Here is a 13819-nt window from a genome sequence, read left to right on the forward strand (position 1 = left end):
GGCAGTTAGGATGTATTCAGTTTCTGACTATTTTTCTGATAGTTAAGTTTCCTTTCAAAGGTTATGACATTTTCACTGGAGAACTGCCTTGGTTTTCCAGTTTTTTCCTATCTTCCTTGTCTTCCATTGAATAGGATATCTAAGATGTAAGATACCTAGGGAGATTCCTCAATACACTGGTGTCCTTTGGAAATGAACTGGGAAAATGACTTTTTCCATATCAAAGATTTGAGATTTACCCATCCAAAGGGATTATCCAGAGGCATCTTTTCTTTTTCTCTCAAACTTCCTATTTCTACCTATGAAATGAGGTGTTGGAGTCAAGGGAAGCACTTTCTTTACCAAAGCTTGGATGCTACTTTTGACATTTATCTTTCCTTGTTCTTTTTTATGGTCTAAATATATGCTGATTTGCAAAAAAATTCCAGAAAAATGTAATACCGGTAAACCTCCAGCTGAAATCTCCCTCAAATCTCCTTCAGAAATTTAGGAGGTATCTTACTATTTCAGAAGGTGAATCCCATTGTGTTGGGGACCTGAAAGTTGAGAAAAATCACAGTTTGAAATTATATGTGAAGCAAATGGCATTATGAATAATATTTGCATACACTGACAGATGACTTCAACAGGAATTGTATGTTAAAAACGGTGAGAAAGGACAGCATAAATCAGTAAGTCTGTCATCTTAATTGCCTTTCCCATTTACATGGCTTTTGTTCTCCCAATTCCTAACTTATTGGCATCTTTCTGCCTTCCCCACCATCAAATAGGGAAATATTCTTGGTCTCCCAACTCTCTTGTTTATAATCCAAAGGCTAGGAGACGTGGTGCAAGTAAGGTTATATCAGTTATATAAAAGATTAGTGTACTAGCCTTGATGTCGGGACCTAATATTTTATTATCACTTAGTGCCACCTGACCTAAAGTTGAGGAGTTTGATCATATCTGTATCACGTGAAGTGCTTTAATAATAATGTTGGTATTTGTTAAGCGCTTACTATGTGCCGAGCACTGTTCTAAGCGCTGGGGTAGACATAGGGGAATCAGGTTGTCCCACGTGGGGCTCACAGTCTTAATCCCCATTTTACAGATGAGGGAACTGAGGCACAGAGAAGTTAAGTGACTTGCCCACAGTCACACAGCCGACAAGTGGCAGAGCTGGGATTCGAACTCATGAGCCCTGACTCCAAAGCCCGTGCTCTTTCCACTGAGCCACGCCAGAGCTGGGATTCGAACTCATGAGCCCTGACTCCAAAGCCCGTGCTCTTTCCACTGAGCCACGCTGCTTTATTTAGGTGATATCAAGAGCATTCCTTTAGCCATTTCAATTTTGAGATACATTCTTCAGGAAAGAGAAAAGTGCCCAGTGATTAAGGAATAGGCAATGGTCTGAAAACCTTTTCTCCCAAGGGTGATATTTGTAGCCTGCTGGCATGAAAGAAGCCATGTTATTCCTTGAAATTTTATTTTCCAGTATTTACTTACAGTGGTAGGAGGAGGGTGGTGTAGTATCAGGACTTGTCCTAGATAGAGGGAATCGTTATGCTTACTATAGCCATAATTTGTGTTCAGTCTTTCTATCAAACCATGTTCAACAACGTGGTGCCATCAATCTAATGAGGACAATCAAATAACCTATTCCTTGCCTTGAAGTTGACACCCGCTAATCATACATGCAGAAGTGTTTATCAAACAAACTATTTGACACTCATTTCTTCATATAAGCTCAGTTTTTCCTGCACCCTATCTCCTGCACCATTACTGGTTAAGAGGAAGGATTGCCACACTACTGGAAAGATGTGAACTCTTAAGGATAGGGAATTTCCATATCCCTTCCCACTGTCCCTGGGCCCTCTTGGGCTGCAGTAATGTCCCCATCTTGGTGGGGGCCAGGAGAGAGAGGATGTAGGAAATCCTGGGAACACAAGTAGATGGTAACACCTTTCTTTGAATTTGTATTTGAAACTGTGAGCCCCTCAGCAAAAACCATAAAGCTCCTGAACTTTGTCACTTGTGAAGATCAACTTTCTTGCCATTTTCTTGTGTAGCACGAAGATTTGTATCGAATGAATAGTATTTGGAAGGGGCATGGGGTGAAAACGTGTTTGTCCTTTTAAACCCCCTCCCTCCACTGTCATCTTTCTCTTTACCCCCACCCTCACTGTGTTGGTCTAAATGATAATTATTCTATGAAGCCCTGAGCTGTAGTTGTCAAAAGTAACTATGAAATGTGATTAGTCCTCTGTGGGTCCTTCTTTCTTTCCCTCCTTTTCTTTCTTCCTTTCTTCTTTCCTTCCTTCCTTCCCTCCTTCCTTTTTTTCTTCCTTTCTGTCTCTCTCTCTCTCCCTCCCTTCCTCCCCCCCCCCCCCCACTCCTGGGTAAGTGGAAAAGGTGAGGACAAAGAACTGCCGCTTGCTTGGACTCATGCTGTATCTGTGACTGCGCTATTAGCTCTCTTTTTTTCCTTCTCAAATGGATAGAAAATTTTTTGAAGTGTGGAGTACCCTTCTTGATAAGTAGGTATAAAAAATGCACAATGTGGTACTGTTTCATAGTTTCTAGATGGTTGTATAAAGCAAAAAGTTAATGTGGTTATGTGTTTTTAAAAGAAAAAAGTGATTGGTTACAGAACTCTGTCCTTTTTTCCATTATTACAAGCTCTCTTTGTTTTTCAACCATTTGCTGGCTCTTTTGTCACTGGTGAGTCGTGGGTGTGTGTGGTGTTACTCCTCGCTGGGTTTCTTGGGTCTTTTGTTTCTGGCTACAATTATGCTTGCCCTTATTTCTAATTTGGTTATAGGCAAATTAGGAGTGTAAAGGGTGGATGTTTTTGAAGAAATTTTGACATAAGGAAAGGGTTAATTCAATGCTTTCTCACCTACAGACTTTGACAAAAATTATATGTAATGGGCCTACTTTGCAACACATCTTCAGCCATCCCACTACCTGTGTTTATATAGGAAATTTGTGTGCCTGCCGGTAATGTACATATACAAACTGACAGTCATTTCCCTATAGATCAGTTTTTATGTTCCTTGTTGAGTAGGGAGCTAGAGGTGGTGGGAGGGAGTGAACTCCAGCCAGGGAAGCCCTATGGATTCCTCTGCAAAGGACCCATAAGGGCTTTTCTTTGGTTCTACCTTTCCCCAGGCGTATATCAATCAAGTAATTGATTCTGAGTCATCAGCTGATAGGTGGCGGGGCGAAAACTAAAATTCAGAAATTCTCAATCTGGACATGGCCTCAACTATGCAGTGGAGTCTTGGAATGGCCCTCCTCCCTTTTTCTCACTGTATGGCATGTGCTATTTTCTGCAGAGTCTCCTCAGTCTTCTTAAGGTTTGCCATGGTAAATTCTGCCTGTCTCTCTTGAGCAAAACCCAGAAACTTCCTCATCCTTTCTCTGTGCGACAGTAAAGATTATATTATCTTGATTTTTGCAGTTCATTTTTATGCCCTATAACTGGTAATAGAAGCCTTCAACTTAATTTTTCTCATTTCCATCTCCCAACTTGGCTTTGAATTTTATAATCTCCAAGACACAGGAAATGAAGATAATCAGGATCATAGTAACAGTCACTCAGGAGTTACTCCAGGCAGGTGATTGTACCCTTGAGGCACACTTGAAAGAAGATTTGCAAATGACTGGGGAAATCTTTGCAGAATCAACCCAGTACTGAAAACCTAAAAACAACCAAGGTATTGTACCACAAGGCACCAGGGTGAATACACTCACCCATAGACCTTCACAGAACAAAATGTTGTCACTGAATTTCTTTCTGTATTCAGCACATTAGCCATCAGTAGAGAGCAAAATAGAAAAGCCAATTGGAAAAGTTAGCTTGACCTTGGGGAAACTGCATGGCCAGGTGGTGACAGTGTGGCATTAGCTTCTTTTATCTACCCTAGTGCTTAGGACAGTGCTTGGCACATAGAAAGCACTTAACAGATACCATAAAATAAAATGGAGGTTTACAAAGCTGTAATGCTGTCCAACTTTCTATAGGACTGTAAGCCCTGGAGCTAGTTACAGATGCCAAATTCAAAGATGTGAGCCAATTACCTCAATATTACCCATGGGCCTTACTCATCTTTAAATGCAAGGCAGAATGATAAATCATAAGGTCCTTGAGCAAGGTCAATGTACTAACGTTGAATCCCTGCCCACCAGAACCAAAAGGGCCTCTGCATAGAATAAGTGGTGGAAGTTGACCCCAACAGATGCTGAAAGGTGAACTAAAGCAAGATGGAGAGCAAGCAGGCAGATGAAACATTTGAGCTTATGTGAAGTACAACTTCAGACAAAACAGTTCAAATTAACAGGTCTTGATTTGAAAGGGAACTGTTGCAGACAGGCTTTCCTTGCCATAATCAAGACATGAGTGGCTCTTTGGTAGCTGAAGCTTAAGAGGACTCTGAGACTTAAGCAAAGCTGAAAACAGCATCAGATTCTGCACTCGGCAAACATGTTGGCACAAGAGAGAAAGTCTTTTTTGTCTTTGCCTGTAATAGTAGTAGGGACTGTCAGCCTCACAGAGACCTCCTTCCCCATACCTGCATCCATGGATTAAATCTTTTTAAACCATGAATGCATCACTTCACATTCAAACCACGCCCCCTCAAGTGTGTATATCCATGTGTGTGAAAACTCTTAACCATGGCATCTGATAGATGGAATCATTACCTGCCGGGAGAAGTTGGAAGAAGTATAGATTCCTGCAGGGGGTGAGTGCTGCACTAACCTGCTCATGTGCCCCAAATTCAAGTTAGATACAATCAGTGCATCAAAACGTAGCATCCAAATCATCGAGGAGGCTAATATCAAATTCCTGAAAAATAAGGAAACCTAAGGTGTTCGTGGTATCAGAACAAGGAATTCCAGCTTGAATACAGGGCAAGAACAGTCAATGGGAACCTCTCGGGGATACTATCAAGCCACCTCCAAGAATGCAGGTATGAAAAGGAGACATCACCACTACTGGTTTGCTGAAAATGACTCCGATTTTAGCAACTACTTGCAGCACTAAGTAAGAAATGATTAAACTCTTTTCACTATCTCCTGATCAGAACAAAATGGAGACCTCACAAAGCTGTGTTGGGTAAGATTTTGCCAGCTTTGGTATTCCACCATCAAACTAAGAAGGATGTGTGACCAATAGTGGAATACCAAAGCTGTCAGAATCCAGGAATTGACTGACCACCCCCGCCCTACAGGTGCACTGTGAAGGCCAGCACCACACTCAAGTGGGCCCTTAGGAAGTGTTCTAGGATGGTTATGCTCTGGGATCTTTTTCAATTTTATCTTAGATAGAAATCTCTTGCCCCATTATCTTTCCTAGTGCCAAATGATTTTCCTTTGTCCTCTACAAGAAACCATAGGTTCCTGCTTCAAATCTTCACCAATAAGTGACTGTTTCTGCACCTTTGCTAATTGGTAGCCTGTGTTGGAACCATGCTAGGTTCAAAGTCTAAGCCTATTCTCCTTCTCAACCTGTTACTCTTCCACCAACTTCTTTACTTGGGCAGTAGCCTTCTCTTTCCTCCCCACTTCAGTCCTGACCGCTGTCAGTCTCGGTCACTTCTATTATTATTAAGGATTGGGCCTGGCTCCCTTTACTACCTCTTCCCTGTGAATATTTTCTGAGAGTTTGATGAGACCTCCTTGCCTCACCACTTTTACAGATGGAGAAACAGGCTTTAAACTGAGAAGAGTGGACTTGCCGAGGGTCACGATACTGTCAGTGGCAGAGCTGCTGTTAGAACTTCTAATTCCAAATTTCTAACCTGCTGTCCCGAGACAGAGAGAGAGCTAAATAACCGGTAAGTCAGTGTTGCCTTTGCCACCTTGGGAAAAACTTTCTGCAATTTGGTGTCTCCCTTTGATGCCCCAAGGGGGTTGTAGGTGTATTCTTGGAGGTCCTAGACCTCACCGAGGGGATTCTGGAGATCAATTCTGGAGCAGAATCAGAAGGACCTGGTTTCTAACCCCAACTCTGCCACCTGTCTGCTGTGTGACCTTGGGCAAGTCGCTTAACTTCTCTGTGCCTCAGTTCCCTCACCTGCAAAATGGAAATTAAGATTGCGAGCCTTATATGGGACAGGGACTGTATATAACCTGATTAACTTGTATCTACCCCAGCACTTAAAATGGTGCCTGGCACATAGTAAGCACTTAACGGATACCATTAAAAAGAAAACAGCTTTCAAATGGACTGTTACAGAATCACTGCAAGTGGGGCTGGAAGCCAGTTCTGGTTAGTCACTGTGTAGCTTAGTACCCTTCTGAGCCCAGAAAGGAAGAGTTTTGCCACAGTTGGGTCCAAAACCCTCAGCAGCACTCTGACACTGTCAGTGGGACTTGCTTATTCCTCAAGGGTTGGGTTTGAAGAGAGCAGTTGTAGGGAGGGAGGGAAGGAATGACCGTATATCTGTGCACTGTGCTGATGACACACAAACTGCTACATTCCTTTTGAATCACTTCCTCTAGGCCTTTAGCACAGTAGTTGGTCCATGGCCACAAACTTACTGGAACTAGTAGATGGGGACCAAAGCCTCCCTGTCATAACAGCAGCAAATTCCTGACCCACAGACCCCAACCTTCACCCCATTGTGACTATTGGCTGACCTTCAAGATGCTGCACCAAACCAACACCCTTCAGATCTGCCAGAAAGGACAGCTTGTTCGTTGTTGTTTTAATGGTCCTTGTTAAGCACTTACTATGTGCTAAGCACTGTACAGAGCACTGAGGATATGTACAAGATAATCAGGTTGGACACAGCTGTCCCGCATGGGGGTCATAGTCCTACATGGAGGAAACTGAAGCCCAGAGAGGTTAAGTACTTGCCTAAGGTCACACAGCAGAAATATGACAGAGCCGTGTTTTTTCCGTTAGGCCATGTTTCTTTCTCTGTGGGAGAAGGGAGTAGGAGGGGAGGTCTGTGTCTTTCAGAATAGAGGCATTGGTGCCTATACAGAAAAGATGTCGGTGTTGTTGGGTAAAGGGTATCAAGGTGAAGTAATCCCACAAAGATAACACACACTGCAGCTGGCAAGATGGGTCCATAGTGAAATGTTCCTGGAAGAAAAAAGCAGATTTAATTGCCTTCTGACCCAGAGCAGCAGGAAGCTCGGGCAGATCTAGATAGCACTAGTAGGGCTACAGGTTAAGACCAAGGCATGAGAACAGTTACCCAGCAGAGATGGAACATCTATCATTTACCTCCCTCTTGTCTATCTTGCCACCAACCTCTTGCCCATGTCCTGCCTTTGGCCTGGAACTTCTTCCCTCTTCATATCTGACAATTATTCTCCCCACCTTCAAAGCCTTACTGAAGGCACATCTTCTCCAAGAAGCATTCCCTGGCTAAGCTCTCCTTTCCTCGTCTCCCACTCCCTTCTGCATTGCCCTGACTTGCTCCCTTATTCATTCCCACTCCCAGCACCACAGCTCTTATGTACATATCTGTAATTTATTTATATTAAGTCTGTCTCATTCAATCGTATTAAGTGCTTACTGTGTGTAGAGCACTCTACTAAGCACTTAAAACAAGTAGTCAGGCAATGTACCAAGTACTGTTCTAAGCGCTGCGGTAAATACAAGGTAACCAGGTTGTCTCACATGGGGCTCACAGTTTTCATCGCCATTTTACAGATGAGGGAACTGAGGCACAGAGAATAATGTTAGTATTTGTTAAGCGCTTACTATGTGCAGAGCACTGTTCTAAACGCTGAGGTAGACACAAGGGAAACAGGTTGTCCCACGTGGGGCTCACAGTCTTAATCCCCATTTTACAGATGAGGTAACTGAGGCACAGAGAAGTTAAGTGACTTGCCCACAGTCACACAGCTGGCAAGTGGCAGATCTGGGATATGAACCCATGACCTCTGACTCCAAAGCCCGTGCTCTTTCCACTGAGCCACGCTGCTTCTCAAGTGAAAGGATTTACCCAAAGTCACACAGCTGACAAGTGGCAGAAGCAAGATTAGAACCCATGACCTCTGATTTCCAAGCCTGGGCTCTTTCCATTAAGCCACGCTGCTTCCCCCTCACCCCCAGACTGTGGGCAGGGAATGTGTCTGTCATACTCTCCCAAGCACTTAGTCCAGTGCTCTGCACACAGTAAGTGTTCAATAAATATAATTGACTGACTGTCCAGGAGGGTGGCCCAGCTTTCCTCCCCCAGTGCACCACCCCCCCTCCATCCCAGCTGAGCCAAGGCATGCCCCCAGATCTGTGTAGCTTAAAGCCTACTTCTGAATCACTTCTACATACCTGCCATTGGTCTAGATGGGGACTCCCTCTGCAACAAGATCTTACTTGTTATTGGCACATATTTGCCCAGGATTCAGTGAGCTGCTAGTTCGGAATAGAAGATCCTGGGGGAGGTTCAGTTCCCTTGAAAAGGTTGGTCGGCTGGGTTTCCCTGCCTGTCAGTCACATGACTGCCCAAATGTGCTCAGCTTGTAGGTTTCTAGTTTCCTTTACCTGTCTCCCCGACTTCTGTTTCGCCTCCCCCACGTACTTTTTTCCTTTAAGTGACCACCTCAGTTGTGAAAAGCTTCTAATCTCCAAAAGCTCTGCCAGCCTTCCTCAGCCTGGGTCTTCAGCTCAGGGACTAACAGCCAAATTACAGCTGGCAGGCACCATCTGTATACCCCGGGGTGGGGGTGGGAGGGTAGTGTTTGTGTTAGCTGGCAGCTGGGGAGAAAGCTAGCTTGGGGTCAGAGTTCCACTTGGTTGCAATGGACTCTTATCCAATAATTCCCCTCGGGAATCTTGGGCATTGCTGACCGGAAGGGCAGGCCCCAAGAGATCAGCCTACAGTGGGCATTGGAGGCCCATGACTCAGGGATAGATATTCACCAGCTGTAGGACCTGACTGGGACAAAGCTGCAGTGCTCTGTGTCCTGTGGAAATGGCTGCTGGTCACTGGGGCATGCATTCCCTCAATCTCTGCCCCTTCCTCCCCCAACTGCCCTCTCCCTACACCACTTTACAGGAGCCAGAGTTAGAACTAATGTCATTGGTTTGAGTGTTGTTTCTCTAGGAAGCACATTTCAATCTGGGGGGAGAAATGCCAGGAAACAGTAGACGATGGAGGAGAAGATAATTGTGGACATGCATCTACAAGAAATCAAGATCATGGGAAGGGAGAGGAAAGGGCATGGCAAAATATGTACCAAAGGCTCTCCAAAGGCTCCTCCACCACATACCTCTTTCTGTGAGTAAAATCTTCTACATGGCAAAAAGTCGATAAGCCCCGCCAACCTCCCAAACTCTTAATCATTGCCCTAAGAGAGACTAAGGATTGATCTTTGATCTTGATGGTCAAATTTGGATTTTTGATACTGTTGATAAATGGAGCGAGGCACCATGGATGCCAGTTCACTAGATGGAGGGTCTGAGAGGAAGGCTGAGGTCGTAGGACTCGATAGGGACCCCAAGGGGCAAGATTCAGGACAGGGTGGAGATGGAGTTCCAAGGCAGCTGCCTGCTCTTGCCACACACAAGACAGTACAGTTACCTCAAGGGTATCTGGGCCACGTCCAAATGAATGCCTGCAGAGGGCCCAGGAAGGCATGGCTGCCCAAGATGAGCAGGAGTAAGGCTAGAGCAGCTGCATCCTCCATACCCAAATCATCAAAACTGGCTTCCTAGCCCCACTGCCAGGGGTGCCCAGCTAGCTTCTGGGAGCCACCATGGCCTTGACCTAGAAGCAAGGGTCTGTGCTCGCCCTCCTCTCCCTGTCGTGGCCGCAAAACGTGTCTACCAACTCTGTTATATTGTTTTCTCCCTAACACTTAGTACAGTGCTCTGCACACAGTAAATATGATTGATTCATTAATTGAGAGGGGCAGGCCAAGAGCTGTGGCCAGGGCTGCCAGGGCAGGATTGAGTGCCCTGGTCAAGGCATTTGAAAAGCAGAGAGGCTTTGTGGAAGAAGCATGGGCCTGGGAGTCAGGGAACCTGGGTTCTAATCCCAGGTCTGCCACTTTTCTGCTGTGTGACTTTGGGCAAGTCACTTAACTTCTCTGTGCCTCAGTTACCTCATCTGTAAAATTGGGATTAAGACTGAGAGCCCTATGTGGGCAGGAACTTTATCCAACCTGATTATCTTGTATTTATCCCAGTGCTTAGTAATAATAATAATTGTATTTTGAGTACTTACTGAGTGCAAAGTACCATACTAAGGGCTTGGGAGAGTACATTATAGCATCAGTCACATTCCCTGTCCACAGTGAGCTCACAGTCTAGAGAGGGAGATAGACATTAAAATAAATAAATGGACAAATAACAGATATATGCATATGTGCTGTGGGGAGGGATGATTAATGAAAGAGCAAGTATGAGTGGCGCAGAAAGGAATGGGAAAAGAGAGAGGGCTCAGGGAAGGCTTCCTGGAGGAGATGTCACTTCAAAGTACAATACCTAGCACATAGTATTTAATAAATATCAAAAAAAATGGGGGGGGGCACTCAGAAGGACATTCCCCATTGAGGGTTGATGCAAAAGCTAGTGTCTGGGACTCAGAGGTGGGGGCGGTGAGGGGGGAAACACCAGACAGTCGATAACCACCACCACTGGCTAATCCCTTCTTTGGTGGCCCCTGCCAGGGACAGGGAGAGTGGTTTGCAGGACACGCGCTGTTGAAATCCCGACTGGGTTCTGAAACAGGAGACTAAACAAAGAACATTCCTCGGCCACAAAGAACATTCCTCGGCCGCCACCAGAGGCAGCTAAACTCTCCCCCTCCTTCTCTTGAAAGCTCCCTCCAAGCCTCTCTCTGCAGCCCGCCACGGGTGTTGGGTTACAGGCTGCCCCAAGAAGGCTCTGCAGCTTCCTCAGCCAATGTGGTGTTTTCTTACCATTTGCTCCAGTTAAGTAAGGTTTCCAATCCCGCTTCTCCAACCCCCCTAACGCCTCCCTCCTTGCTCTCCCTCTCCACCCTCTGAAGGGGAGGGGGCGCCCGGGGGGAGAAGTGCTCGTCAAGGCTATTCCCGGGGTCCCTTTGAGAGTCAGCTGTCCCTCCGGGGGAAGGATGTTTTTGATTGGGTACCCTGGTAGGCAGCTTCCAGCCAGACGCAGCCTCAGAGCTGTGGGGCATCCTTGAACTCCAGACCAGGGACTAGGGACCTCCTGAAGCAGGCCTCACCGTCGGAGGGAGGGACCCAGGGGGAGGGAGAGAGGAAGGAGGGGGCAGAGAGATGGGAGAAAACCAGGGCCACTGAGGGAAATCCGTTTCAGGCAGCTTCTTTTCCCCAAACTTTGGGGCCTTTTGTAATTTTTTTCCTCCTCTCAGCCTCCTGACCCCTTTTGACATTTGCATATAAATCTTTCTCTGGTGTGGTGCTGGGAGGAAGCAGTTCCCGCCGGTTAGTTGGGGGATTCGTGGCAGAGCCAGACTGGTTGGGGGCTGGGGAAGGCTGCTAGGCCGCAGCTGGCTACAAGGACTGACTGAAGCCGCCTCTGGATAAATGGGTCAGCGAGGATCACGGGGCTGTGGCTCGGGTTCCCTCGCTGACCAAGACGCATGAAAAGTCCGAGGCCTTGGCTTCTTTTCCCCTTAATGGCCAAACCATGAACGAACGGTGAATGAAATCTCCTCCTATGCCAACCCCCGCCCCCTCCCTCCCCGAAACCAACTACCGGATGGAGAAGGAATTGGCTTTCCGGGGCTCAGACCCGTCTGCTGCTGCTCCTGCTGCTGCTCCTGCGAACCAATGATAAATCCAGCAAACTGGAAGTCCTCCAGAGAGAAGAGAAGCTGAGCTCGCCCTTCCCTTCGGGCCTCCCGGGAGGGTGGCTCCTGGTTCCGGTGCTGGCCTCTCTGGGCGACCCGTGGAACCGGACCTCGTGGACACCGGGTTCAGAGACGCTGCCTGCTTTGGCACCAGGATTTTATATCCTTTAACCCACCCTGGACTGGGAAGGGAAGGGGAGTGGGGAGGAGGAGTGTCCTCCCTCCTTCTTATCCTCCTCCCTCCTCCTCTAACTCCTTCCCTTGAAGAGGCAAATCCTTTCCAGCTGCAGCTCGGTGAGTTTTGAAGTTGGGGTTGGGGGCAGGGGAGGAGAGAGGGGTGTGTGTGTGTGTGTGTGTTGAGGCTAAACTGTGAAGAAGGCCCAGGCTGCGCAGGCATCCTCCTAGTCTGGCCTGATGGTCATGAGACCCCCTGTTCAGAGAGACTCAGTCTCTCTCTCTCTCTGAGTGTGTGTGTGCTTCTGTACATAAGTATGTTTTAAACAAGTTCAGGACTTGGTTTATATACTTGTGGGACTTAAAGGAACACTTTCGAACTTTAAGGAAGGAGAATGATGAGTATCAAATCCACCCCAAACAGGTCAGGGGTTCTACCCCAAGCACAAACACCTCCAGAGAAGGCAAACTTCTCAGACTTGCCCGTCTTCTGTCCTAACCATCCTCGAGGCAGATTATTCCTTTTAGTTCAGGTGAACCTCTCCCATGCTGCAGCTTCAAACCTAGTTCCTCTTGGTTTTTTTCCCATGCAGAAAACAGTTAATTGCCATCCTCTGTGGCCTCTGTATCTGAGCAGACCACTCCTCAACCCTCACTAAAGAGAAGTTATTTTAGGATGATTTTGAAGGTGGAGAGAGTGGTGGCCTGTTACAAATGAAGGAGGAGGATGTTTCTGGCCAGAGAGAGGACATGGGTCAGGGACTGGCTGCAAGATGGATGAGGTGAAGGTACAGTGAGTAGGGTGGTGCTAGAGAAGTAAAGAATGTGTGCTAGGTAGTAGGAAATCAGAGAAGTAAGGTAGGATGAGGAGAGATGGTTGATGCCCAGTCTCTTGCTTATGCCCTCCCCCCTACTTTATACTCTATTCCTTCACATTCTACCTTGCCTGGTATCCCCAATCTCCAAAAGCCTTCAATCCTTCTAGGCCTACATATTTTACATACTCACAGTCCTCTCTCTTCCCACACCAGATGAACTTAGATGTATATCAGATAAGCACCAGATGAGAAGCAGTGTGGCTCAGTGGAAAGAGCCTGGGCTTGGGAGTCAGAGGTCATGGGTTCAAACTCCGGATCTGCCACTTGTCAGCTGTGTGACTGTGGGCAAGTCACTTAACTTCTCTGTGCCTTAGTTACCTCATCTGTAAAATGGGGATTAACTGTGAGCCTCAAGTGAGACAATCTGATTACCCTGTATCTACCCCAGCGCTTAGAACAGTGCTCTGCACATAGTAAGCGCTTAACAAATACCAACAGTATTATTATTATGTACAGTGCTCTGGACACAGTAAGTGCTCAATAAATACGTGGCACAGTGGAAAGAGCCCAGGCTTGGGAGTCAGAGTTCATGGGTTCGAATCCCTGCTCTGCCGCTTCCCAGCTGTGTGACTTTGGGCAAGTCACTTAAACTTCTCTGTGCCTCAGTCACCTCATCTGTAAAATGGGGATTAAAACTGTGAGCCCCAAGTGGGACAACCTGATCTCCTTGTATCCCCCAGCACTTAGAACAGTGCTTTGCAGAGAGTAAGTGCTTAACAAATACCACCATTTAAATACAACTGAATGAATTGAATGAACTTATAAAGATATCTTAAACTATATTGCTTCCTCCTATTTGGAATTTACTAGAAGGCAGTGTTGCCTAGTGGAGAAACTTGGGTGTGGGAGTTAGAGGATCTGGGTTCTAATCCTGGTTCTGCCACTCCTCTGCTGTGTAAACTTGGGCCTGTCACTTAACTTCTCTACCTTGCTTTCCTCACCTATAAAATGGAGATTAAATAACTACTCTCCCTCTTTCTTAGACTGTGAACCCCACATGGAACAGGGACCAGGTCTGACCTGATG

General features: G+C 46.3%; 1 long non-coding RNA gene across 1 annotated transcript; it reads left to right on the forward strand.

Moving 5' to 3' along the window:
- Positions 1–1216: 1216 nt before the first annotated feature.
- LOC114817315 lies at positions 1217–13814 on the forward strand. The gene is made up of 3 exons (XR_003765175.1): positions 1217–5819; positions 11660–12035; positions 13777–13814. It is a non-coding gene; the product is annotated as an uncharacterized LOC114817315 (long non-coding RNA).
- Positions 13815–13819: the final 5 nt, after the last annotated feature.

Source organism: Ornithorhynchus anatinus, chromosome 16 (genome assembly GCF_004115215.2).
Source record: "Ornithorhynchus anatinus isolate Pmale09 chromosome 16, mOrnAna1.pri.v4, whole genome shotgun sequence".
NCBI classification, from domain to species: Eukaryota; Metazoa; Chordata; class Mammalia; order Monotremata; family Ornithorhynchidae; genus Ornithorhynchus; species Ornithorhynchus anatinus.